General features: G+C 39.9%; 1 protein-coding gene across 2 annotated transcripts in view; it reads right to left on the bottom strand.

Annotated features, from left to right (window-relative positions):
• LOC141802991 (semaphorin-6D-like) overlaps nt 1-23,616 on the bottom strand; it is a 207,582-nt gene extending 183,966 nt beyond the window's left edge. For both annotated transcript variants that reach the window (XM_074686839.1, XM_074686840.1), the window contains exon 1: nt 23,399-23,616. The gene's annotated coding sequence lies outside the window, so the exon portion shown is untranslated. The remainder of the gene's footprint in view (nt 1-23,398) is intronic.
• Nucleotides 23,617-24,965: the final 1,349 nt, after the last annotated feature.

Genomic DNA, 24,965 nt, shown 5'->3' with positions numbered 1-24,965 from the left:
TCAAACATGGATGTATATGGATTTTTGACATTTCTACCATTTGTACACAAAAGAAGAAGTAGTCCCATTAAACTGTCAAATGGTGTAACCACAAAAGCTTGAGAAGCATATAATTCACCTTCCTGGAAGTTATGCAAGTGTTCAGATGAAAGAAGTTATTTGTTATGAATAAGGATGCTGTTGAGTACTCACCGATACCACTAATGCTTCTGATACATGAATAACAGTGGCAGATCATTTTGAACAAAGACAGCACAGTCGCTCTGCTGTTAAGTCCACAATAAAACACAAACAACTCTCTGAGTTTACCATTTATTTTTGATAAATTTACTAAAGGGCCATCTCAAACTGAAAACTAAAATGAAGTGCAAAATAAAACAGTTTAACTGTTAACTCTCCCTGGTTCATTCATGATGTCTGAACAGGACCTGACGCACATTTGCAGGGTTTGTGTTTGTTTGTTGAAACGTCTGCGGATCCTTCACTAAAATGTTTCCTGATGAAGTCAACCCTCAGAGACGAGCTTCATTTTTACCACTAAGATCAGAAAATATGAGCTGGCCAAAGCTGCTCGTCTCAGTAATTTGTGTCTGGAGAAGTGAAACGCTTTCTGAGAAAGTCTGATTTAAACCTGTCATCAGCTGACCTGACTCCCCTCTCCTGATTGGTCATTTATCGTGAAACAGTTAAAAAGTGATGGAGAATAAAAGCCTCTGAGTTAATGTCTCTGCTCTGTCATCTCTCCTCCTCTTCCTCCTCTTCCTCATCATTTTCTTGTCTCCGGCCCTCATAATTTCCACTTTCCTGTCTGAGCGGGAGACGCTTTTCTCCGACTGTCAGAACGCCTTAACACAAAAACTTCTGAGCGACGGCAGAAAATTACATGGAAACGACTTTTTTTCAAATTCTTTCAGCAGGTTTTTGCATGAAATGAAAAAAAAAGCATCAGCTCTCTCTGCAAAAAAAAAAAATCTGCAGATAGTGAAAAACCGAACGGATGCTCCTGTGGGCGTGAGGATGTGTCTAGAGCTGCACGAACAGAAATGAGTCTAATGAGAAAAGAAAAGGCTGCTGATTTTTAACACCCGGCAAAATAAAATACCAGTTTGTATATTTTTCAGAGTAAAGTTAATAATGGCGGCTGACCTGGACCTTTAAATAGTCTGAGTCTTTGGCCCCTCAGACATCGACTATCACAGCCCTGCAGCTTGGAGGAGCTGTGTATCTGTGTGTGTCTGTGTGTGTGTGTGTGTGTGTGTGTGTGTGTGTTTAAACCGAAAACAGCAGACTGTTGCAGGAACTTATCTCTATATTTGGAGTTATAAATGTCCACAGTTTTAAACATTATGGTTCATGTAATGTTCTCTTCTCTCAGCATCTCCAGCAGGCACCAGCGAGCACCAGCGAGCGCCAGCGAGCGGCTCACAGTGGGGTTCAGAGAGCGTCTGTTTAGTGCGAGCAGAAAAGGAATGCAGAGCGAGCAAACACAACGTACAGATGAATAAATAACACACAGTGTCAGGGTCGGAAGTTCAACTCCCACTAACACTTCAAATACCAGCTGAGGATTTATTTGGAGGCTCACACAAACACACACACACACACACACACTCTCTCTATCGCAGTTAAGAACTTTATCCAGGAACAGGAGACTCTTGAAGGAACTCAAAAGCAAAAACAAGAGACTAGATTTAATTTCTGGGTTGGTAATCTGCCTCCGGCAAAAGTTCCTGCTTAGCATCAACGTTTCACCATAATTGCTGCACTGTGCTGCGTCATTACTGTGTTAGTTTTTTTAGTTTTATTTGTCTTCTTCCTTTTTGTTGGATTATTTAGCGCTTGGCAACTAGCTGAAGGTGCATTACTGCCACCTACTGGACTGGGGTGTAGATGACCTGGGCCGTGGGCCTGTATGTGTCTTATGTAAACAGATCAGCGTGGCTGAGGAGAAGCCGAGCCGACAGGTGAGGGAAACAAGTAAACACGTGAATAATGGCAGAGCCGGAGAAGCCGTTTGTCCAAAAAACTCCAGATTTTGGGAGAATTTCACGCATCACTTTTTATACTTTATAAATGTAGCATCTGGTCAGTTTAATTGTGTTCAAATATGTTGTTTCTTTGTATATATCATTACGAAAACAATAGTCATCATTTAAAATAACAACACGTTTGGTTTTGCGAATTGTACTATAATGCATTCTTATTCTTTTTTTTCCGATTCATCGATTAATCGTCACAGTAATCAATTACTGAAATAATCATTAGATGCAGCCTTAGTTTGAACTAACTCTCTTCCATGCTAACAGGCTAACTGTTGAGTCACACATGACTAGGTATGGGTACCGAATTAGGTACTGACCAAAATCTGTCAAAAGTACAGAGTATCAATTCAGTTTAAATCAAAAGGTTCCATGTTTAGGTACCTAAACACATCCTTGTGACTGTGAGAGAGTGGAAGGTGGAAGAGTAGGAGATTTTCCATGCTGAATGTGAACACAACTTTACAAGGCTGTATATTGAAGAATAAATATGTTAAATTAAATTTTTATAAAAAAAATAAAATAAAATTATGATTACACAAATTGATATTTTTACCACATAAACACAAAAAAGTACTGAAAATTGGTACTGTTGAGTACCAGTACCAATTGTCGGGTACTGGGCATCAGTACAGAATCGTTTCAAAAGTGAAAGGTACCCATCCCTACACATGACGTCCGCTTGTTTGTCTTTTGTTTTTCTCCATACGTCACTTCCCTGATGTGTAAAATCTTCAAAGGACAACAATGAACCACAAGAACCATTTAGGGCAGAGGTCCAAGGAACTTTTAGGTCCTGAAGTTACTCTTCCAGACACTTAACTGTTCCCATGTGGTCTTTGTTTCTACTGAAGTCCACTAAAGACTTTGCAAAAACAGCTCAGGACATGAAAGTAATTGCACTACACAGCCAGACTAGTAAAAATTACACCATAGGAGGCAAAAACTGGCTGATCTCCATGTGCAACACTGCAGTTAGCCTGTTAGCATGGAGGATATCCATACTGTGCTGGTTTTGATGGCGTTTTATTTCACTGGAGATAGATTTGCTAAATTCACAATTCAAAGAGATGAGCACTAAACACAAATTGTTTCAAAACATCCAAAACTCTTGAATGAAAGCATGAAGACTGCAGAGTGTGTCCGGTGTTTCAGCTCAAAGAGCGACCCTGTTGATTAAGGTCTTTGAGCAGAATGCATCCTTCTCAAACAGCTTTAGATCGTCATTAAATCCTGATCTGATGAGCATATTTTGATATATTCCTAATTTGTGTTTGAACAGCTGTTTTAAACTGGATCTCTGCTGACATGTTCAGCTAAAGGTCTCCAGTTACCAGGGTCACTGTTTAAAGTGGAACACCAGGAGCTGACAGAGACACATTCACACCATTAGTCTCATAGCAGATCATTGTTTAGGAGGTACTAAACCAAGACCATCACAGCTGGGGGTCATACTATCGTGGACAGGAGGACGGAAGGAGAGAGGGCTGCTACACCAATCAGAAATAATCAGGTCACAGGCCCCGCCCCCTAAAGTTCCTGAGCGTCTGGAGACTGAAACTCTGAGAACTAAAGATAGACTCTAGTTCCTGTGGTTGAAAAGCACTTTAGGTTCCTTTATAAAGGAGCTCCTGGTACTTCTGGTGTAAAAGCATCATACATCAGTGTGTGTGTGTGTGTATGTGTGTGAGAGAGTGTGTGTGTCTCTCTGTGACAGTTGTGCAGCAGATGTTGGACTGCAGACAAACACAGCTGTGGCTCAGTTTACTGTGAAACTCGTCTGTTGTTTGTCTCCGTCAAACTGTGGCTGAGTGTTAACCAGGCTCCTGTCACACACACACACACACACACACACACACACACACTCACACACACACACACATATATATATATAGAGTCTTTATTTACTCATATTTCTCCTCATCAGGACGAATATAAAGCTTTGCATCATCTTTGCTCAAAAACTCGACTCGTCTCCAGAAGTGGATTTATTCTCCCGAACAAAGACGTCAGAAACCAGCAGCAGCTTGTGAAACTCCGAGCTTCGCCCTCACTCCCTCACCCCCTCACCCCCTCACCCCCTCAACCCGCCGTTTGTTTGACTTTCAGAGTAAAAGCTCTTTATCACATTCCTGCTGTCTGCTGCAGGATTTATCAGCCGAAGATGGAGAATCTCTTACTTTGGAGACAGAAATGTGCAGGATAACATCTTTTCTGCTGCCTCTGCGTCTCTGTTTGTGTCTCAACATGAAGCAGAAAACAACAAACACAGGCAGACTTTAGATGCAGACTCAGTTTGGATGCTCTGCACAGCCTCGTTTCAGTGGCAGCCGCTGATATTGTGACGCTTTTAGAATCACAAAAACAGAACGAATGTGTCGGACCTTTGGAAAATAAATCATCTGTTTGCTTCCAACCAGCAGCAGCTCCTTCCCTTCAGATATCCTCTTATCTCATCAGCAAGTCCTTCAGTTTCTTCTTCATGCTTTCAGCTTCCTGCTACAAGGTGCTGCTATCTCAAATCCTATCGCATAAATGATCGTCTGTTGAGTCATTTTGGCTTCGGACAGTGGTCTCCTCTCTGTGCTTACCTTGCTTGATCCGTTTCGATACTATTGCTCATCACTAGGGGTGTGCCGTATCATACCATCTACGATAATACCGGTAAAAAAATTTTAATGATATAAATTTCCCACCCATGACAACAAACTTTAATTAACGTGATTAATTAGCATGTTAAGCTCATCTGGCCCTCCCAAAACTTCAGCTCCTTCAGTCCATGCCTTCTCCTTCCTTTTGATGTCCGTATAGAAAGATGGTTGTGTGGTAGGTTTATGAAGTTTTTCACCTGCAAGATTAAATTTTCCTCCTTCAATACTTCATCTGACCTACTGACTGCGTTTACATTTCAAGCTTGTGAAGTAGTAGTAAATGATAGGTGTCTTCCATACTGTGTGTGCAATAAAAATGCTGTTATTCAGAAGCAGCAACCACTGATAACTTGTTTTTTTCCCCCATATCATTGTAAATATTATCACAAATTTCCTTAAAATACCGCGTTATAATTTTAAAGCTATATCGCCCACCTCTTCTCATCTCATCTTTCTGCAGAGATCAGAGTGTTTCCTTTCTGTTTCAGGAACTGCTTTAGCTTGGTTTAGTTTGTTTCTGTCAGACTGATATCAGTGTGTTCACTGATTCATTTTCTGAACCATTCTTCAGGTAGCTGGAGCCTATCCCAGCTGTCATTGGGCGTGAGGGGTACAGGGGTACACTCTGGACTAGTCCCCAGCCAATCACAGGGCTGACACATAGACAGACAACCATATACTCACCAGTTTGTTCATGTGAACAATATATCTTCTTTGCACACCAGGGTGCGTTATGGAGTTCCTCAAGGTTCAGTGCTCAGACCACTTCTTTTCATCTTGTGTTGTTGCATTTTGGCCTCTCAATTAGACGAAAACGGCCTCAAAAGTGGAATTTTTCTGAAATGCTGCCCTCACCAGGGCCATGGAAACAGTAAGCTGGAGTTTTCAGTGGAAACAATGACATCACGCACTGATTCACGCATGTTCATACAGCAGTAAAACAGTACCATTGTCACAATAATCGCGGACTACTAAGTTGAGCTCAATCTGCTGAATCTGCTGACTGTCTCTCAACAAATGTGCATCTGTTTCTCCACTTCTGCTCTTAGTTTGGACCAAAACACAAGATAGTGGAGATCTTTTTAAAGCTGGTTCTGGATAAGACAGTTATAGCGCCATGTACAGGCCTGGCATGCTTAGTACAGCGTTTTAAGTGTTTCTGTGTGAACACTTCTTATCAATTATCTACCGGTTGGGGTCCAGAGGGCAGACACAGTCTCTTTTAGGAGTAGACTTCAAACAAGATACTGTTTATTATGATTTACACCACATCAATAGAGATTGACTGATTGCTTCAGTGAGTGATTGAGAAAGATGGGTTAGCGTCTACAAAGCTCTGGTATAAAGCTTGTTTGCGTCTCAGACACAGACATCAGGAGTTTCTTCATTCAGTCGTACGTTTCAGCTTGAAAAACCTCCACTCAACTTTTTTTTTATTTATCTTTATTGATTCTAAGTTTCAGGTTCATGAATTTATGATTTCCTTGATTTTTCTGTAAACGACTCCGAGCTAAAACACAAACAGAAAACGTCTTCGTCTGCCAAAGCATCGATCGTTCCTCTGCAGGCAAGAGTCTCACACACACACACACATACACACACACATACACTGAGCTCCCTCTTCGTGTGTTTCGATGCCAGCAGCAGATCAATAAAGCAGGAAAGAAGCTTTATAGACACACAGAGGTCACCTGTGAGTGTGTGTGTGTGTGTGTGTGAGTGTGTGTGTGTGTGTGGGCATCAAACCAGCTGAAGAAAAATGGGAGTTTAACTGTTTTCAAGTTTGGAGTCAGAAAAGTTTCACTGAGTGACACATAAAGAGTGTTTTAGTGTGTGTGAGTGTGTGTGTGTGTGTGTGTGTGTGTGTGTGTGTGTTTCTTTGTTCCTGGTTGGGTGTTCTTGTGTGTGTGTGCAGGAAGGTGTCTCTGGGCCTGTAGCTCTTCTTACGCTGACGTTCGATCAAACCACTCTTCGTCATCCTCATGAATCATTCCTCCAGGTGGAACCCGACACCTGCTGTCACACCTGTCAATTAGATACCAGAACCCAAAAAGTACTGGTTCCTGGTACCAATCCTGTGACAAGGCAGCGCTCTAAATGATGAATTATTTCTGCTCATTAATAATGCACAACATTAGCTTTCTGCCTGACTTCTTTCAACCTGTCCCTCTGCTCAGATCATCTTTGTGTTCTTCTTCTTCTTTAACGTCACCAGACTGAATAAACCAGGGAGGACAAACTATGAGGAAAACGCAGAACCACACACGAGGTCTGACACTCTGAGTGTCATCTGCTTAACGCCAGCAGAAACTACAGGAAGTGAGATGATCCCTTCCCAGCAGCCTCTGGAGAGGAAGCGGCAGATCTCCCAACACGTCGGACCGGAGCTTGGCGGTAAAATATGCATGTGAGTGTTTCATGTATTATGCAGCGCTTGTTTAACATTCATGCATGATTCAGACAGTACAAACACACAGTGTGATAACCTGAGGCGAGAATTAATCAACACGCTGAGGAAGAAGCTAGAAATCTAAATTCATGCCAGTGAAGCTCAGGAGATGCAAACACGAGGGAACGAGCAAAGTGAAGGAGTAACACGTCGGTACAATTTAATTTCACTGATCTGCACGTTTCTGCGTTTAAACTCACAAGTAGATAAAAAAAAAACCACTAGACTATGAGAAAACGAGACAAAATCACAGCTCCACAAAAGTGAAGACAAAATATATGGAGCTCCCCCTGGTGGCTGCTGCAGGACAGGTTAAAGAAATGTTTGTCAAACGTGGCTTCTATCTGTACAGTTGGTCCTGGTTCTGGTTTCCGTCAGAGTTCATCGACTTCAAAGGTTGTATTGGAGGAAGAGATGTCAACTGGGAAAGAGAATTCTGAGATCAAAGGCAGGTTTTTGTCTTTAAATTCTGCTTTGGAAAAAACAAATACATCCTGGTTCTGTCCTTTGGTCTTAAGGCCTTTGCACACCAACGGCAAAAGAACTGAGTGCTGGGACAAGAACAAAATCAAGCGATCCGCCGTGTTGAATGTTTTGGTATGTGACTTGTCAACAACAAGTATTTTGATTGGTCAGATGTGCACTTGTCACAAGTCAAACTTTAGAAAATTATCTCGGTCCGAAAAAAATAAAGCCACAATTTCACTCTTCAAAACAGCATTGCTGGTGTGAAAACTTGGATTGAAAAACAGTAGGTTAAAATAAATGAATAATTTGTAAATAATACTGACGCAAAACATATGCCTCTAGTGTGCAAAGGGCTTTAGAATACTACCTTTGCACCCTGAATTTCTTCCGTGATCTTAGTAATCATTCTTCCTTTAATTCTAGAATGCTTTCTTAAATCATACAATTCCATCCTATGATCTCCAGATTCTATCCTTTGATCCTAGAATTCTGTCTTTTGATTTAAGAATCCTGCCTTAAATCTAAGAATTCCATCCTATGGTTAAAGGATTCTTTCTTTGAAGGAAGAAATCTGTCTTTAGTCTTAAAATAACATCCTTTGTTCCTAGAAATTCTGACAGTGATCTCAGAATACTTTTTTTTAATCTTAAAATTCCATCCTATTATCTCAGAATTACATCCTTTGATCTTAGAATTCCATCCTATGGCTTTAGGATTCTTTCTTTGAATGTAGATGTCTGTCTTTAGTCTCAGAATAACATCCTTTGTTTTCCAGAATTCTGTCTGTGATCTCAGAATTCTTTCTTTAATCTCAGAATTCCATCCTTTGATCTCAGAATGACATCCTTTGATCTTAGAATTACATCCTTTGATCTCAGAATGACATCCTTTGATCTTAGAATTACAACCCTATGAGCTCAGAATTCCATCCTTTGATCTCAGAATGACATCATTTGATCTTATAATTCCATCATTTGATCTTAGAATTACAACCCTATGAGCTCAGATTGACATCCTATAATCACAAAATTACATCCCATGATCCTAGAATTCCATCCTATGATCTCAGAATAACATCCTTTGATCTTCAATTCTGTCCTTTGATCTCAGAATTACATCATTTGATCCGGGAATTCTGTCTTTAGTCTCTGAATTACATCCTTTGATCCTAAAATTCTGTCCTCTGATCTCAGAATTACATCCTTTGATCCTAGAATTCCACCTTATGATCTCTGAATAACATCCTTTGATCCTAGAATTCAATCATTTGATTGTAGAATTACATCCTTAATCCTAGAATTATATCCTTTGCTCTCTGAATTACATCCTTTAATCTTAGAATTATGTCTTATGATCTCAGAATTACATCCATTTATCCTGATATTGTGCCTTTAATCTTAGAGTTTGAGATTATCGATGCCTTAAATTCCTATCTTTAACTCACACCTTGATTGACAGCTTTGTTGACTGTGAGGTGCTGGTCTCACTCCGTTTCAGACAGTAATAGCGGTTGGCATTACCAACACTCTGTTCTTATATTGTATCTTATCTGGTCAGTACATTTTTATTCAGGCAAAGACAGAAGAGATGTAATGGCGTGCGACAAGAACAGACAGCGCCCTCTGATGTTACCTCTATTCATTCATTCATCACATCAGTTTGAATCGTCATCATCACATCTCCAAGTTTCTTTTCCTTTGTATAAAAACCAAACTTCCCCTGAAACAGGACTGTCTCTGCTCCTCTGAGTTCCTCTTTAGTAAAAACTGAGCTCAGACTGAGTTTTCTGACCTTCTTACAACAAACCATCTCAACAATGTGAGCTCTTTAACTCCTGGAGACTCTCCGTGGTTCATTCTGACATTTGAAAACTGTCTCTGACGGAGAATTTGCTTAAAAGGTCATTTGGTTTTTGGTGGTATTAGCGTCTCTGGAGTTTCTCCGAATCAGAAATTACTGTTAGACAGAGGCTGTCTGTGTGTGTGTGTGTGCGTGTCAGGAGGACTTTCTGTTTCTTGGAAAGTGGACCTTAGTCTGAGTTTTTAACAGAACAAGGTTTAAAATGAGGTTTGAAATGCAGCGAGGGAGAAGGCAGCGTGAGCAAACTAACACTTTAAGTGACTTGATGCGTTGTTATTAAGATTAAACTCTGATATCATATCCCAGCACACCACAAACCTTCTCTGAAGCGTGCACGCAGCCGTGCAGCCGCCCCAGCTTTCATCCCGTTGCGTCACAGTTACACCGAATTTTATCCCAGAAGTGTCAAAATGAGAGGAAGAGAGGAGGCAAGGAAGGAAAGGAAAAGAGCAGAGGACCAGGCATCCCTTCCAGGTATGTTTGATTCATCATTCACAGACCTACACACACACACACACACACACACATGCTTGCACACGAACACACACAGATTACAAGGTCTGAGAACTTCCTGTCTTCCTGATTCCCTCGTTTTGTATCGCTGAGCGCTACAAAAACATCACACACACACATTTGCTCTCTGAATGTGTGTGTCAGGATGCTCTGCTTTTCCCAACATGACCTCAGCACTGTGCGTGAGTGTGTGCGTGTGCGTGTGCGTGTGCGTGTGTGTGTGTGTTTATAATGTGTGTGTGTGTGGGGGTGTGTGTGTGCCTGATGCAACTCAGTGAAGTTCCTAACATCAGCGGTTCCCTGGCTCTCTGAACTAATGAAGCAGGAGGAGGACGGAGAGCGAAAACGAGTGCAACACGAATCCACAGCCTCAGCAGTCTGACTTACACCGATCTGATTAATTAATTTACGCTCAGCGGCTCGATACCAGATCTGAAGCTGGAGGAGGAACAAACAGGACAGGAAGTATCTGAGCAGAGCAGAGTCCATCTGTGAGGATCATGGTGTAGACACAAAAACTGCAAAATTATCTCAAACTAAGAGAGCTAGGGTCTAACTGAAGGGGGCGGGCCTTAAGGGCTGGACGTTTCTGATTGGTGGAGCAGCCACAGTGTTTAATACTAAACAATGGTCTTCTTTGAGCCATTTCAAGTTACAGGGATATGGTGATATCCAATATGCTGATATTTCGCGACTCATTTCGCAGATACTAATACCATTTTACATTATGCAAAGGTCATTAACTCTCTTTTGTATTGGGAGTAGCATATTGTATTATAATGCATACTCATATCACCTGTGTTATTGACATTAACTGTAATAAAAACGGACGTCATCTTGCTCAGCTCAAGGTGAGGTCACCACAAAAACTGCTCCCCCTGGTGGCTGGCTGCAGTACAGGTCAAAAAATCCATCTCTCCAGTCATTCCAGATGGGCTGTGGTCAAACTTTAAAAAATTAATACACCTCATAGAAATGTTTTCCATGTCTGATTGTTTTGGTGATTTTAAGATTTTATTTGGCTTCCTTGTATTCAGGTCAAAGTTTTGTTTTCATTAGTTATAAGAGGTTAAAAAACAAGGCTTTACGTCACGTTTAACGACGATTGACAGCTGCCATTCTTATGTATTTTTTTCAGGGATTGTAAAATATGTCAGGAGGTAGAGTCAAGCAGTGATTAGACTTTCGAGAGAAAAGAGAAAAAATATTATTTTTGTCACCTGGCTCCACTCAGATTCTACCAGAATCCCTCACAGTCTCTACTTTGCAACCAATGGCTGCGCCATTGACGGGGAATTTTGGCCTCAAAACCGTACAACAGTAAAAGGCGGAGCCAGGCTGTCCACTCCATATAAAGTCAACAATTATGTATCATTCATTTCTTGTACAGAATAAGAAAAATACTGAAAACTGTATACTAATTTATGACGACTGCTTGGAAAAAAACAAAAGATACTAAAAGATAAATCCTACTTAAACATTGGATGATGCTCTCCCTGAAAAAGAAAACACAACATTTTCCACAGCCAGGGACAATTTGGCCAATTTCACACATTTGACAGTCAGTAAACAGAATTTTTGTTTCCAAACATATGAGAAGTGCAACTGAGCAGCAATTAAACCCAAATTAAACAGAATGGTTTAATCTTTGACAATAAATGTGCCTAAAGCAGTCAGCTGCATGTACCTCGAAGACTACTGCATGAAATTAAATGTAACTTAAACAGGAGCCACATATAGCCAAAACCACAAAAAGTGTAAAAACTTGATGAGGACATAAATAATAGTTAAATCTTCAATAGTAAATTATATAGGTGGACTTTGGTGAGTTGGCTGATATCATATATTTGATTTATAAGCCAATTTCGGCCGATGCTGATAACTTTATGGATAATATCGTGCAACCATCTAAGGTATTTTTTGACCAGAAGTTCCAGGAACTATTCTTCCAAGCACTACCTGGTTTCTGTTAGGGGTGGGCAATGTTTTTCGGATACTCGAATAGTCATACACATTAAAAAAAATGAATAGTCCATGTGGTGATGGTTTTGTCCTGTCTGCGGCAGGTTTTATGCCCGATACTGGAGATGTTACACGTCAATTTCACATAAAACCCGGTTGAGGGGGACAGGAAGTTGTCCTGTGAACCACATAAAAAGCCCAAGGACTTTCAAAATAAAACAAAATATGTCCAAACCAGATTGTATTTCACTTGACTTCAGCAACAAACTGACATAATGAACAGAGTCAGACGAGGGGTCAACAGGTTGGAAGACGTAGAGCCAAAACAAGAATGAGGAGTCGTTAAAAAATGGATTGGGAAGTGTGGGAACTCCTTTGAAAAAATAAAACATTGATGATGATGGTGATATCTAATAGCTTTTTTGCTTGAAATGCCCATCACTGGTTGCTGTGGCCCATCATTGTTTTTTTTGTTTTTTTTTCCACAGAGATAGCATATGGAGACAAAATAAAAGTAACTGCACCACACCACCAGACCAGTAGAGGGCAGTAGGCTATTTAATGATAATTGAAAAAGGTTGTCTTTTTGTCTTTTGTTTCAACCAGCACATGCTCAATATTCTCCATGCTAACAGGCTAACTGGTGTTTTGCACCTTTCTTGTTGCCACACTTGCTGAATGGTCTTCGTTATCTCCCTCTACTGGCCCCGTGGTGAAGTGCAGTTACTTTTATTTCCTCTCCGTTCATCCCTGGCCTGGTGTAATCTTCTGGAGTCTTCCCGATCAGCTGCTTGGACCTCTTCGATGTGAGGGTGTCTCAGCTCCTTCTCTGGATGTCTGAGCTCCTCACCTTATCTGTGAGTCTGAGCCCGGCTGCTCTTCACAGAAAACTCATTCCAGCTGCTTGTATCTGCGATCTCGTACTTTCATTTCAGCAAAGCTCATGACCACAGGTGAGGGCTGCGGTGTAGATGAACAGGTGGATAAAGCTCCAGCTTCAGGCTCAGCGCTGGTCCTGAAGTGATGATATTTAACAGCAAAGAAGCACTTTCTGTCAAACTACGTTCTGCAAAATCAGTTGAACATTTGAGCCTTCACTGCATGGATTAAAACCTGGAAAACTAAAGGAACAGAAGTGTTTCACACACCTGATACACACACTCACACATACCTCACACTGCTGAGAGCGACAGAGAGGTATTCTGTCAAAGCCTCTGAGATTTCACACACACACACACACACCCTAATTATCCCTCAGCTAATTAACACTTCTCTGACATCTCTGTGTGTATTCTCATGTGTGTGTGACTGAGAGTCCCATAAAGAGGTCATAAAGTCACAGCCCACACACACACACTCAGAGTTGTTCTTCCATTTTTTGTGAGCTCCCTCAGTTACATAAAACCATTAACGTGAAACTGAACCACAGGAAACCTGAGGAGAGTCTGAACTCTCAGAAATTATTTTCCCCCCATGCTATCAGAGACAAACTTTAAAATGTCAGTGTGTTACAGCAGGATTCAGGGCTTTTATTTTGTAGGGGCGGTCTGTTTATAAGCAACAGTTGATGGCTGAAGCGATTAATCAAATAATCGAGTGAGTCTTTTCTTTCATTAAGTATTTTATTCCTCCTAATTTTAAAGTCATCAGTTATTCTAGCAATTAATTAAGTAAACTGAGATTTTTTATTATTATTTCATTCTGATGGACATTACTTAATAAAATAATATAGTGTTCTACTATTCTCTTGATTAATCGATTAATGAGGTCAATTAATCAATTAATCCATATAGAATTTTTTTTTTTGTTTAAATATGTGTTGCCAATACCTTTTTTTCTGTAATCTGGTATTCTGTCAATCATTCTGGGGATAGTTCATGTCATCTGATATGATTTATTTTCATTAAAAATGTTGCTTCCATTAATCATTTAGTGATCGAGTAATTTCTAGATCAGGAGTTTGCAACGTTCACTTTCACAGGAGCCATTTTGCCTCAGCTCACCTGGATTAAACTTGTTGTGGAGCCACAAAATCTACTTTATCTTTGCAATGAAGACTAAGAAGACTTATCCAAAGAAACAAATATTAACTTTGTAAAATTGTACATGTGATTTCTTATTTTTTATTTTAAACAAGTTGAAAAAAATAAAATGAAAATCTGTTTTAAAAAATTAACAAAAACTTAAAAATCTTTGTTAATTGTTTGAAAATTTCCAAAAAATGAAAAAAAAAAAAAAAAAATGCAATTTGGAAACTTTGCAAAAATGTCAAAAAATTTGGAATATTAAAAAATTTCAAAAATCTATTTAGAAAAAAAAACACTTGAATACATATATTAATAATGATCCTCAACTCATCATTTTTTTGTTGTTTGCTAATGTCTTGCCACTTATCAAGCATGGACAGCTGTTGTGAGTTAAATGAATCCATCCACACAGAATTAAAACCAGTATTTTCTTCCAGATTAGTCTTTTTGTAGATGTAGTTATCTTCCCAGGGCTGTAAAACTTGAGATTAGCCACAGGTGCATGGAAAGTTGGAGGGCTATTTTTTTACTTCAATATGTTTCAATATGCTTTCACTTTCCTGGTTATCTAGTATTGTATTGAATATTCTGTAAAATGATCTACTAAACTTTTACAATCATAAAACATACCACTGACATTTACTTTTTAACTGTGCGTATTCTATTGATCAATCTGGCGATTAATTGTGTAATCCAATACAATTTATTTCCATTTAATGTTATTGTCATTAATTATAAGGTGGCCAAGTATTTTCTCCATTATTCTGATGATTAATCTAGAAATCATATAAGAATTTAATTTTGTTGTTTTTTTATTTTTGCTAATACTTTTGTAGTAATCCATTAATTTATGGATTACCCAGTCTGTATAAATCGACTAAGCTTTTTTTTCACTAAATATATTACTAACACTTGTTTAGTTGTTAATATTCTCTTAGTTATTTTGGCCTTTGATCAAGTAACCCAATGTTATTACTTTTCTCAAATATGTTATCCCCATCACCTTATTGATAATCCAGTATTCTGGCGATTATTCTAGAAATTAATCAAGTAATAAATGCGTCAGTGTTTATTTTATAATTGATTTACTTCAGCCCTGATATCAACAGTCTGCTACCTGAGCCGACAAAGGATGTGAAATCACTACCCCCCTCTTCCTCTCTCCTGCAGAAACACTCAGAAAGCTCCAGACGGAAAATAAAACTCATTTGATGGATTAAACACGAGAGCGGAAACAAGACAACAGTTTGAACACAAAGACATCACCTGAGGCCAGAAGACAATCTGCTGTTAAACAGACTCCTCACCTGTCAGAGCTTCTGTCAAATACTATTACAGCCTGCTGTCACGGTGGGGGAGGCAGAGGGGAGGCAGAGGGGGGAGGCAGGAGAGTGAGGCCGGAGGTCGGCCTTCATATTTTAAGGCTGATTAAAGCAGAAATTTGGACTCCACGCCTGAATCTGAGAGATCATAAAAACACCTCTGAGGATTCATCAAACGCTTGTAACGCTTTAAGAGACCAACCATTAAAGGACAATTCTGCTGTTTTTTCAACCAGAGTCTCATTTTGAGACATTCCAGGGTCTAAATAACTACAGTTTCATGCCAGCACAGAGTGTGACCACACACACGTGATCAGAACAAAAGGCGAGTCCCGCGGCTCGGGTCTGAACAGAGAACATAATAGCTGATGACATGTGGCAGTTTGGAGGCTTTCACAGCGATGTGACTAATCTTCCTCCTCTGGAATAACATCATTCTCCCCCTCCTCCTCGCCGTCTGCCCTCCACCCACCTGGGACTCACAGGTTATTGTGTCTAAACGCACTCCAAGGTTAACACACACACGCACACAATGGGCTGGCGGCGGTGAGCGGCTGCTGACAGACTTGTGAGGCAGGTGTTCGCTCAGAGCAAGCGTCAAAAGCAGGGAGACAGTTCGGATCATAACACCATCACACGCTGAGGGATTGAACAAAAGGGGTCAGACTGACGGGGGGAGGGCTGTTTGACCTTCTTGTGACCTTTGACCTTTGAATTATGATCACACAGGAAAACATCTCACGAGGAATGATGTTTTGAACGGTTCTGTGTCATCACTGACCGAAAGCAGATCTGTCTTTAGATCAACCAATGAAATAAAAACAAAGTAAAGACAAGCTCACAAAGGGGAGCCTAGATTACCTCACAGAGGGGTTGAATAAAAATATTTCCCAGGGTAATATTTATCCTCTGAGAATCGTTAAACTAGAAGAAAACAACCAAGGATCAGTCAAAGTCTCACAAATTGTCCGTTCAAACACACCATTTTTTAGGCCACAACATGATTGGTTATGAAAGAAAAGATCAGCATGTGATGAGATATGATACAGTGTGATCCTCTGGATACATCACGGTTTGATGTGATAGGATACGGTATAAAGTAGTGGCCAAAATTATTAGAACACTGGGAAAATTTAAGAGGTTTCAGTTGAATTTGTTGGATTGGGCATTAAAATACCCAAAACACGAATAAGGTTTCTGCAAAATCATCACATGCCCAGCAAAACACGGGGAAAACAGTAGAGGTCGACCGATATGGGTTTTTTGGGGGCCGATGCCGATGCCGATGCTTTCCAAATTTGGGCAGCCGATGCCGATATGCATAGCCGATTTTTCCAATTTGATATTCAGGCCGGTTGTTAAATAAGTATATATTTATCACATTTTTGTGAAACCCAGCAATTTCTAAGCAACTAAAAGAAATCTATTGCAACAAGTCATGTCCAGTCCTCTGAACATTTATTCAGCTTTCAAAACAATGACATATTTTGTCTGAGTAAACACACAATGTAACAAGCAGTAGTAAACATTCACACTCTTCTTAAAATGTCAGAAAAGAAATATAAACTTATTAATATAATTTGAACAAAAGTATGTAATGTATCCAAGTGGTTCCACAAGTTTGAGGTGCTAATCTTTTTTGTGCCTGATCAAAAATTGCGTAATTTTATACAACGGATCAAAAATCGGCTTTTTAAAAGAAAATACGGCTGATGGCGGATAGAGTCAAATGTCCAAGTATCGGCCCGATATATCGGCCGCCCGATATATCGGTCTACCTCTAGAAAACAGCAAATTTGCAAAACCCCCAAGACATCCAGACAACGTCCGGGCAAAAGAAGATGCATGGTCATCCTACTTTACATAACTTTACCTTACCTAAACATGTTATATTACCATGTGATGCAGAACATTACAATACTTTGGTTATGAACCAGTACAGTTTGATCACTTACAATCTGAAACTGTACAGTGTAGTATGATTTTTTAAGATATGTACAATATCGTTAAATTGCGGTGGGTTTCAATGCCGTACAAAGCGATATGGTAAAATACAATCAGATGCAATGCAGCAAGATAGGGTACTATTTATGATGTCATACCTTACGTTACAATGCAAGCATTAACTGTGATGTGATACAGTACCGTCAAACAAATAGGGCTGGGTACCTTTCACTTTTGAAACAATACTGTGATTGATTTTACTCAGTGGTACCAATTTGGTATTTTTGTGTGTGTTTATTAAAGATATAAATGATATCCATACTGCGATATATCCCAATACTTTGACCTCTGATACAATATTAATATTTTAACTCTCAATATTGATATTTTTGTTAAAAAAAAAAAAAAAATGTTTTAGCCGATATGGAAATGCAGTAGATGGCGCCTTAGAGCTACTCCTCTGTATACTGCCCATAGAGTGTGTAAAAAATCTAATCTCACAGTATATTTGAAACATTTTATTTCTAAAGTTTCATTTTAACAGTGTAATAAAAAAAATGATAAAATGGTATTCACAGGAACTTTTTAGGCAATATCAGATTTTGTATGAGAAACATTGTTTACCCCAATTGACATCTACAAGTTTTACCAACTGGCCACATCTTTTATCCAATAATTTCTCTGTGACATTATTTTAATGTAACAGCAGTTTAAGCGAAAAGCTTTACACTCTTTATTTGTCAAATTAAGTGTATGAATTTATTTTGACTTTCAGTATTTCAAAAACAAAAAAAAAATAGAAAAGTTGCTTCCAATTAAATAGTTTTGACTTAATTTTTCCTTTCAAATTTGAGTAACATTGTGTATTTTACATAAACATGATCCTATTTTTTATCTAATTGACTGCGTAGAATATCGCATTTTTTTTACAATATTGTGATATTATCGTATCGTCACCCAAGTATCAGGTTGAGTTCCGTGTGAGGTTTTTGCCACTACTTACCACTAGTTTTTATGTGGTAATAAAAAATATATGATATATGAATATCAATTTTTAAACTTGCAATGCTGTGTTCATGTTCAGCATGGAAAATCTCACTCTTCCACTCCCTCACAGTTACAAGGATGCATTAAGGTATCATAACATGATACCTATTGATTTTACGTGACTCAGTACTACGTACTACAGACAGAATTCAGTCGGTACCTGTAAAAGTATCTAATGTGGTACCCATCCCTAGATACAACAGTATACATAACAGTGCGATACCATGGCGATTCGATACTTTACAATCAGATAAACTGGGATACGATGATTTGATAGGTCATTGTACCAAAACACGTTCTAAAACAATACGGAACAATATTTGAAAAAATATCCTAGAACCCATTTCACATGTGTCCAAACTGCTGAGCCCTTTCACAATAAAAGCACAGAAACATTCTTAATGTTGAATATTCAAACTGACTGAATTTTGTTGCCACTCTTTGCACTCATCAGATCAGCTCAGCCAAGAAGACCACGTTAAATACTGACATCCTAAATCCCCTCCACATAGGCAGCACCTCCCCACCAGGTGTGGAGAGGATTCAGGTAAAGGAAAGGAAAAGGTGTTACATAACTTCTCCTACACTTACAGAGAGGTAGAGAGGTAGAGAGAGCTCTTTCTGTTTTAAAAAGCATTATCGCAGCAGCTGAATATAAATGAGCGCAGCGTTCAGAAGCAGCCGAGCGTTTTACAACCTTTATGATTCTTTCTCCAGGAATAATCTTTTTATGCTTTCACCTCTGAACCGGCTCATAAACATTAATGTGGGGCTTTAAAAACAGGTAACACACGCTGTGAAAACACTCTTTAACCTCTATAGCGTCTGGTCACTTTACCCCGAACATAAAGACGTCTTATTTAAAGCTCGTTTGTGATCACATGACGGGAGCAGGAACAGCATCTCTGACTCTATCCTCATCATAAACACAGTAATGAGTTTTCCTGCTCCTTTAATCAGCAGAAACACGTCCTCCTGACATGTTTCTGTGACTCCTCTTTGTTTTATTCCACACTGATGATAAAGAAATAAACAAGCAGCAGCCGAAAGTCGACCTTCAGACACTGAGAGACATAAATTAAGCATTCCGACTTATTAAAGAGGAAGATAGATGCTTAATGAGAGGCCAATAAAAACCACTTACTGCTGTTTACTCTGAGAATGTACCATTAAATCCTCCATCAGAGTCCAATCAGAGGGTCTCAACGGGTCAGAAAACCCCAGGGCGTCTTATCCTCTGGAGTTTTCTCTCAACAACATGACGGTTTGCTTCTGAAAGTCACAGCTTTTTCTTAATTACAGCTTTTTACTCTCTATCCTGACAGGAGGACACAGCTTGAAGTCCAGATCCACTTCTGGTCTCAGGATTTACTTTTCAAGGGGCTAAAAAGACCTTCAGTGGTTCAATCCAGGTAAAGGTAGAGACGCTAGAGATGTACTTGTTGACATTCCCATGGCGATAACACTTTTTCCCATCCCAGGGCTCAATCTAAAAAGAAAAATCTGTTGTAACTTCTAAAACAATGCAGTTTAATGTTGCTTCTGACATGAATATCATCCCCTTATCCCTTAAAAACACATCACTTGCTAAGATAACCCTTTCTTTAAGACCATAATGTAATGAACAGATGGGTATTTTATTATTCTACTGTTGCATTTTATCAAAAATATCTGGGCTTTTACTGTAACTTTTAACTTCCTGACACTTTGGCAGCCTTATTTCTTATTTTGAAAACGGACGTGCTTTTATTTTGAAAGAATGCAAGTACTTCCTTTTGTATTTTAAGTGAAAAGAAGGTGAAAAAAACAGGACCAACAGTAAAAGTGTCGGATGTGTTAGCGCCCCCCTGTGGTGACATAAGCTCTCTGGGGTGAAGGGAGTCAGAAAATCACTTTTTACATATTTTAGACGTAAAATCATCGAATGGCAACAAGCGTCATCTTGGTATAGAAAACTGGTATTCTGCAAACTCTTTACCCACAGTTATTTAGTATAAAAGTTCCTGTATTTTGTGTTTTACACATTAAACTTTTTTTTTTCTTCTTTAAATCTTTTATTTGAGTCTTTGTTTATGAGCTATATTGAAAAAAAAGTTCAAATTTTTCTCCAGCAGATGGCGAATTGTTTTTCTTGAACTTTCCAGCAACATGTCAGATCCCCTAGATAGATCCTAAAGTGGATGGATGGATGGATGATTAGATGGATGATAGGATGGATAGATGGACGGATGGATGGATGGACGGATGGATGGACGGATGGATGGATATATGGATGGATGGACGGATGGATGGATGGATGGATGGATGGATGGATATATGTATGGATGGACAGATGGACAGATGGATGGATGGATGGATGGATGGATGGATGGATGGATGGATGGATGGATGGATATATGGATGGATGGATTGAGGGATAGATGGATGGACGGATGGACGGATGGATGGATGGATGGATGGACGGATGGATGGATGGACAGATGGATGGACGGATGGATGGATGGATGGATGGATGGATGGATGGAATGAGGGATAGATGGATGGATGGATGGATAGATGGATGGAATGATGGATAGATGGATGGATGGATGGATGGAATGAGGGATAGATGGATGGATGGATAGAGGTATGGACTGATGGATAGATGGATGGAATGATGGATAGATGGATGGATGAATGGATGGATGGATGTTTGGATGGATGAATGGATGGATTAAAGGAAGAAATAAAGATGGATGGATGGATGGATGGATGGATGGATGGATGGATGAAAGGAAAAAATAACGATGGATGGAATGATGGATAGATGGATGGATGGATAGATGGATGGATGAATGGATGGATGGATGTTTGGATGGATGAATGGATGGATTAAAGGAAGAAATAATGATGGATGGATGGATGGATGGATGGATGGATGGATGGATGGATGGATGGATGAATGGATTGATGGCTGGATGAAAGGAAAAAATAACGATGGATGGATGGATGGATGGATGGATGGATGGATGGATGGATGGATGGATGAACAGTCCATGGGAAAAAGGATGGACTCTAGTGATGTGCATTTTATGGGAAAATATGGCTCCTGATATAGTCTGTAGACATTATCATCATCATTTAACTTTCATATTGTCTGGTGTTAAAAAACAAACTTAAAAATTCCAAAAAATCGTAAATATTGAAGAATCGCAATATAAATCAAACTGGCAACCCCAAAAGGTAAAAGAATCAGAAGGAAAGAAAAAGGGAGGTCAGACGGAGGCAGAGCCATCTGCTGTTACTAAATGGTATCACTGTTAAGTTTTCATATCACTGATTTGATTTTTCTTCCATAGCAGTGCATCCCTGTGCTTCAGGGTAATAACAATGCAGGAGCAGGAACCTTTATGATCCAGGTATCATAAGTGAGATGCACACAGTTCCTGGTCCCTGGGGTCACTTCCTGCAGTGGAAACATCTCTTTTGTTTCCAGTGTCTCCATATCGAACATCACAAAATCTGTCAGCTCCAAATCTTTTTTTATCTATTTCTTTTTTTCCCATTTTTCAGCTTCACAGCAGGAACCCAGAGCGTTTCAATAACAACATGGATTCCTCATTCAGGCTTCATTATAACATTAAGAAAGCAGGTAATCACAGGGTAACTGCTTCCTCTGAAAGTCATCCTGAAAATTTAACTCATAACGGCACAAAATTACTGATTCTGCCTCTTCAAATGTCACTGATTCACCCTGAGGGAAGGAGAAAACATCAATCATCATCACAGATCTTAATATCAGGAACCAGTGAGCCAGGACATCATCTGCACCTGCAGCCAGGAACTTTCCCCTGGGACCAGGAAGTGTCCGCAGGGAGCAGGGTCAGAGGGAAGTCATGAGTTCATTATTTCACGCTTCAAAGAGTCCCTGATGAGGGGAGATGGATTCATTATCTCACACGAGAGCTTGAATCTGCACAGATCTCCACATAAATAATCACACAGCATGAGTGAAACCTCTGCTAACTCACACGCACAAGCCCTTTTTTTTAAAGACGTCAGCAGAATGCTTTACCTAAAGCGCTCAGGGAGATGCAGACGACAACAAACTGAAAGAGCTTTTCCTGAAAATGAGCCCTGAGCTCTCAAAGTTCCCTACATCACAAGGATTATCTGCTGACAGGTTGGAGGAGGGATTCAGGATTTCAGCTCTTTCAGGGCAGAGATGTCGGGGTAAAGGGCTCCAGATGTGATGCGTGCTGCTCCTCTCCAATGGGAATCTGAAGACCCAGATTAATGGGTGAACTGGCACCTTGTTGCAGCCTTTTGATGAGGTGCACAGATTAGAAAATGTGGCACATCTGCAAGTTTCAGCTCCTCACTGTCACATTTAAAGCTTCATTTTTACAGTTAAGGTCCAATAAATAAGATTTTTGCAATGCAAGATATTTGTGTTTGCAAAATTAATCTGAGTCAGAAGGTTTTTCTTTGTGCTCGGATTAAATCTGGGAATGCAAACTGTTCCCAGACTGCATGGATCCGGATCCAGAGCAGAATCCTGTTTGTGATCCATTAAGAGTCTCTCCGTCAAAATTAACCCTTCAAACCTGCAGAGGAGACAAAGACAACCCTCCATGGGCTCACGGAGATGTGTGTGTGCGTGTGTGTGTGTGTGTGTGTGTGTGGGAGAGGGGGGGCATCACGCTGATGCCCGGAGAGAAGCGTTATTAGGGGGGAAGGAAGAGAGGTGAAGCCCCCCGTGAGCACTGGAGCGCCCGTCAGCACAAAGCTCAACTCAGACCATCCGGATGCAGGGAGGAAGGTGACACACACACACACACAAACACTGACACACACACACACACACACACACACCTTTGCTTCATGCACAGACCAGTTGATTGACAGCCATCAATCAAGGATGCAAAAAAAAAACACACCCCAAAAAAGATATGAGGGGCTCTAAAACGCACGTAGCCGGTGCATCCTGCTGCTCCATGCATGCACACACACACACGCACACACTTCCTAGATACACACTCGGGCAGTAGGCACGCACACACACTCATTTGCCAGCAGAATAGGAGCCGCGGGGCTTCCTGCAGGAAACGAAGAAGAAGAAGAAGAAGAAACTCACCTCTCTGTGTCCACATCTCCTCAGAGACACAAGAGTCAGAGTCCAGCCCGAACACACACTCACAGTAATCCACAACAGCTCCGCTAAGATCCAAATAACGGGACCGAACCGGCGGGAAAATCCTCCTCCAGCAGCCACGAGCCGCTTCAGGTATAAATCCAGCGCGAGCGAGCTGACAGACACGCGCAGACACGCAGACAGAGAGACGGTGTGTCCAGTCCGGGTCCAACGACACAATGAGGCGGCTCACAGCAGCCGAGCCTCTCCCGCTGCAGGCCACGCCCTCCTCATTATCATAATAGACACGCGCAGCCAATCAGAGGGCGATACTGCTTCCGCGTGACTCCACCCCTTTTAATTTAAAGTCACTGTAATAGAAACAGGTCTGTCTGTAAAAAGCGGACGAATCATGACAATAAATATAAATGAAACGTAAAAAAATTATTTTTGAGTATAAATAATGGTAAAATAATCAAAAACATCATCTGCTTTCTGACATTATCCATTTTTTTAAATAAATGAATAAAATAAATTAATTTAATTATTTTCAAACTTCTTGTTAGGAGAATAAAGCCTTTGAATTTTGACATTAAAGGCAAAATGTTACAAAACTAAGGCTGTAGTGTTACTAGACTGTAGTCTTAACATTATAAGAACGCAGTTGTTATGTTACGATATTCAAGTTGTAGTATCCTGAAATTAAAATTTTCAGTGTTATTAAATTTAATGTTATGAGACTAAGGATAAAATAAATGAATTTTAATGTTGTAAAAACAAAGTCTTATATGCCAATTGAATAAAGACATGATGTAAAAAGAATAAAGTCATAGCAGTTTGAGCTTTGAAGTGGCAATGCAACAGATTAAATAGTAATTTTTGTTGTATTGCAAGAATAAAGTATCATCGCTAAAGTACTTAAAGTTGGTGTTTTCAGGATTAAAGGAGTATTTACGTCTGAAAGTGATAATTACAGGAAATGGAGGTTGTGATGTTACAAAAATGCAATCGTTGCATTGCCTGATCTACTTAAGGTTTGTGTGTATAAAAACAAGTGCAAACTCGATAGCGTGTGCAAAGCTGATCTACTAACCAGGTGTCAAATGAGCAAAATAGCACGCACTAACTATTAAGTGTGTTTGTCTGCATGAATACACAGAATATATGCTGCTTAACAGAATGCGAAAAATTCTGGGAGGAGGAGATGCAAATGTAATCAGAGTGATTTATCAAACTTGGAACTGCTTCTGTAGGTTTTTGTGTCTGTATTTGGCACGTTAAAGAGGCAGGTGCAAACTGGGTAGCGTTACACACTAATAGCTGAGGTCATTGTGACCAGAAGGAGGCATGGATGCAATCTTCCATGTGTGTGTCAACATATTTGGACTGTCTGAAATGATATCTGATTACAAACTATCTTCTCTTTAATTCATGGGCAGATCTTCTGGTTTTGCTGGCAGTATTGAACTTTTAAAAGAGGGTTTCCCAAACCATATTTCTTCTGCTGGAGTTTCCCAGTGTGTTTCTTTGCCTCACCCATTAAGACCTCCAACTCCATGGCTTCAAATTT

This window comes from Halichoeres trimaculatus, unplaced genomic scaffold (assembly GCF_033239565.1).
Source record: "Halichoeres trimaculatus isolate MK-OKI-2021-1 unplaced genomic scaffold, fHalTri1.1 fHalTri1_scaffold_14, whole genome shotgun sequence".
Classification (NCBI taxonomy): Eukaryota; Metazoa; Chordata; class Actinopteri; order Labriformes; family Labridae; genus Halichoeres; species Halichoeres trimaculatus.
The sequence above is the reverse complement of the archived record's forward strand: the minus strand, read 5'-3'. Positions and strand labels throughout refer to the sequence as shown.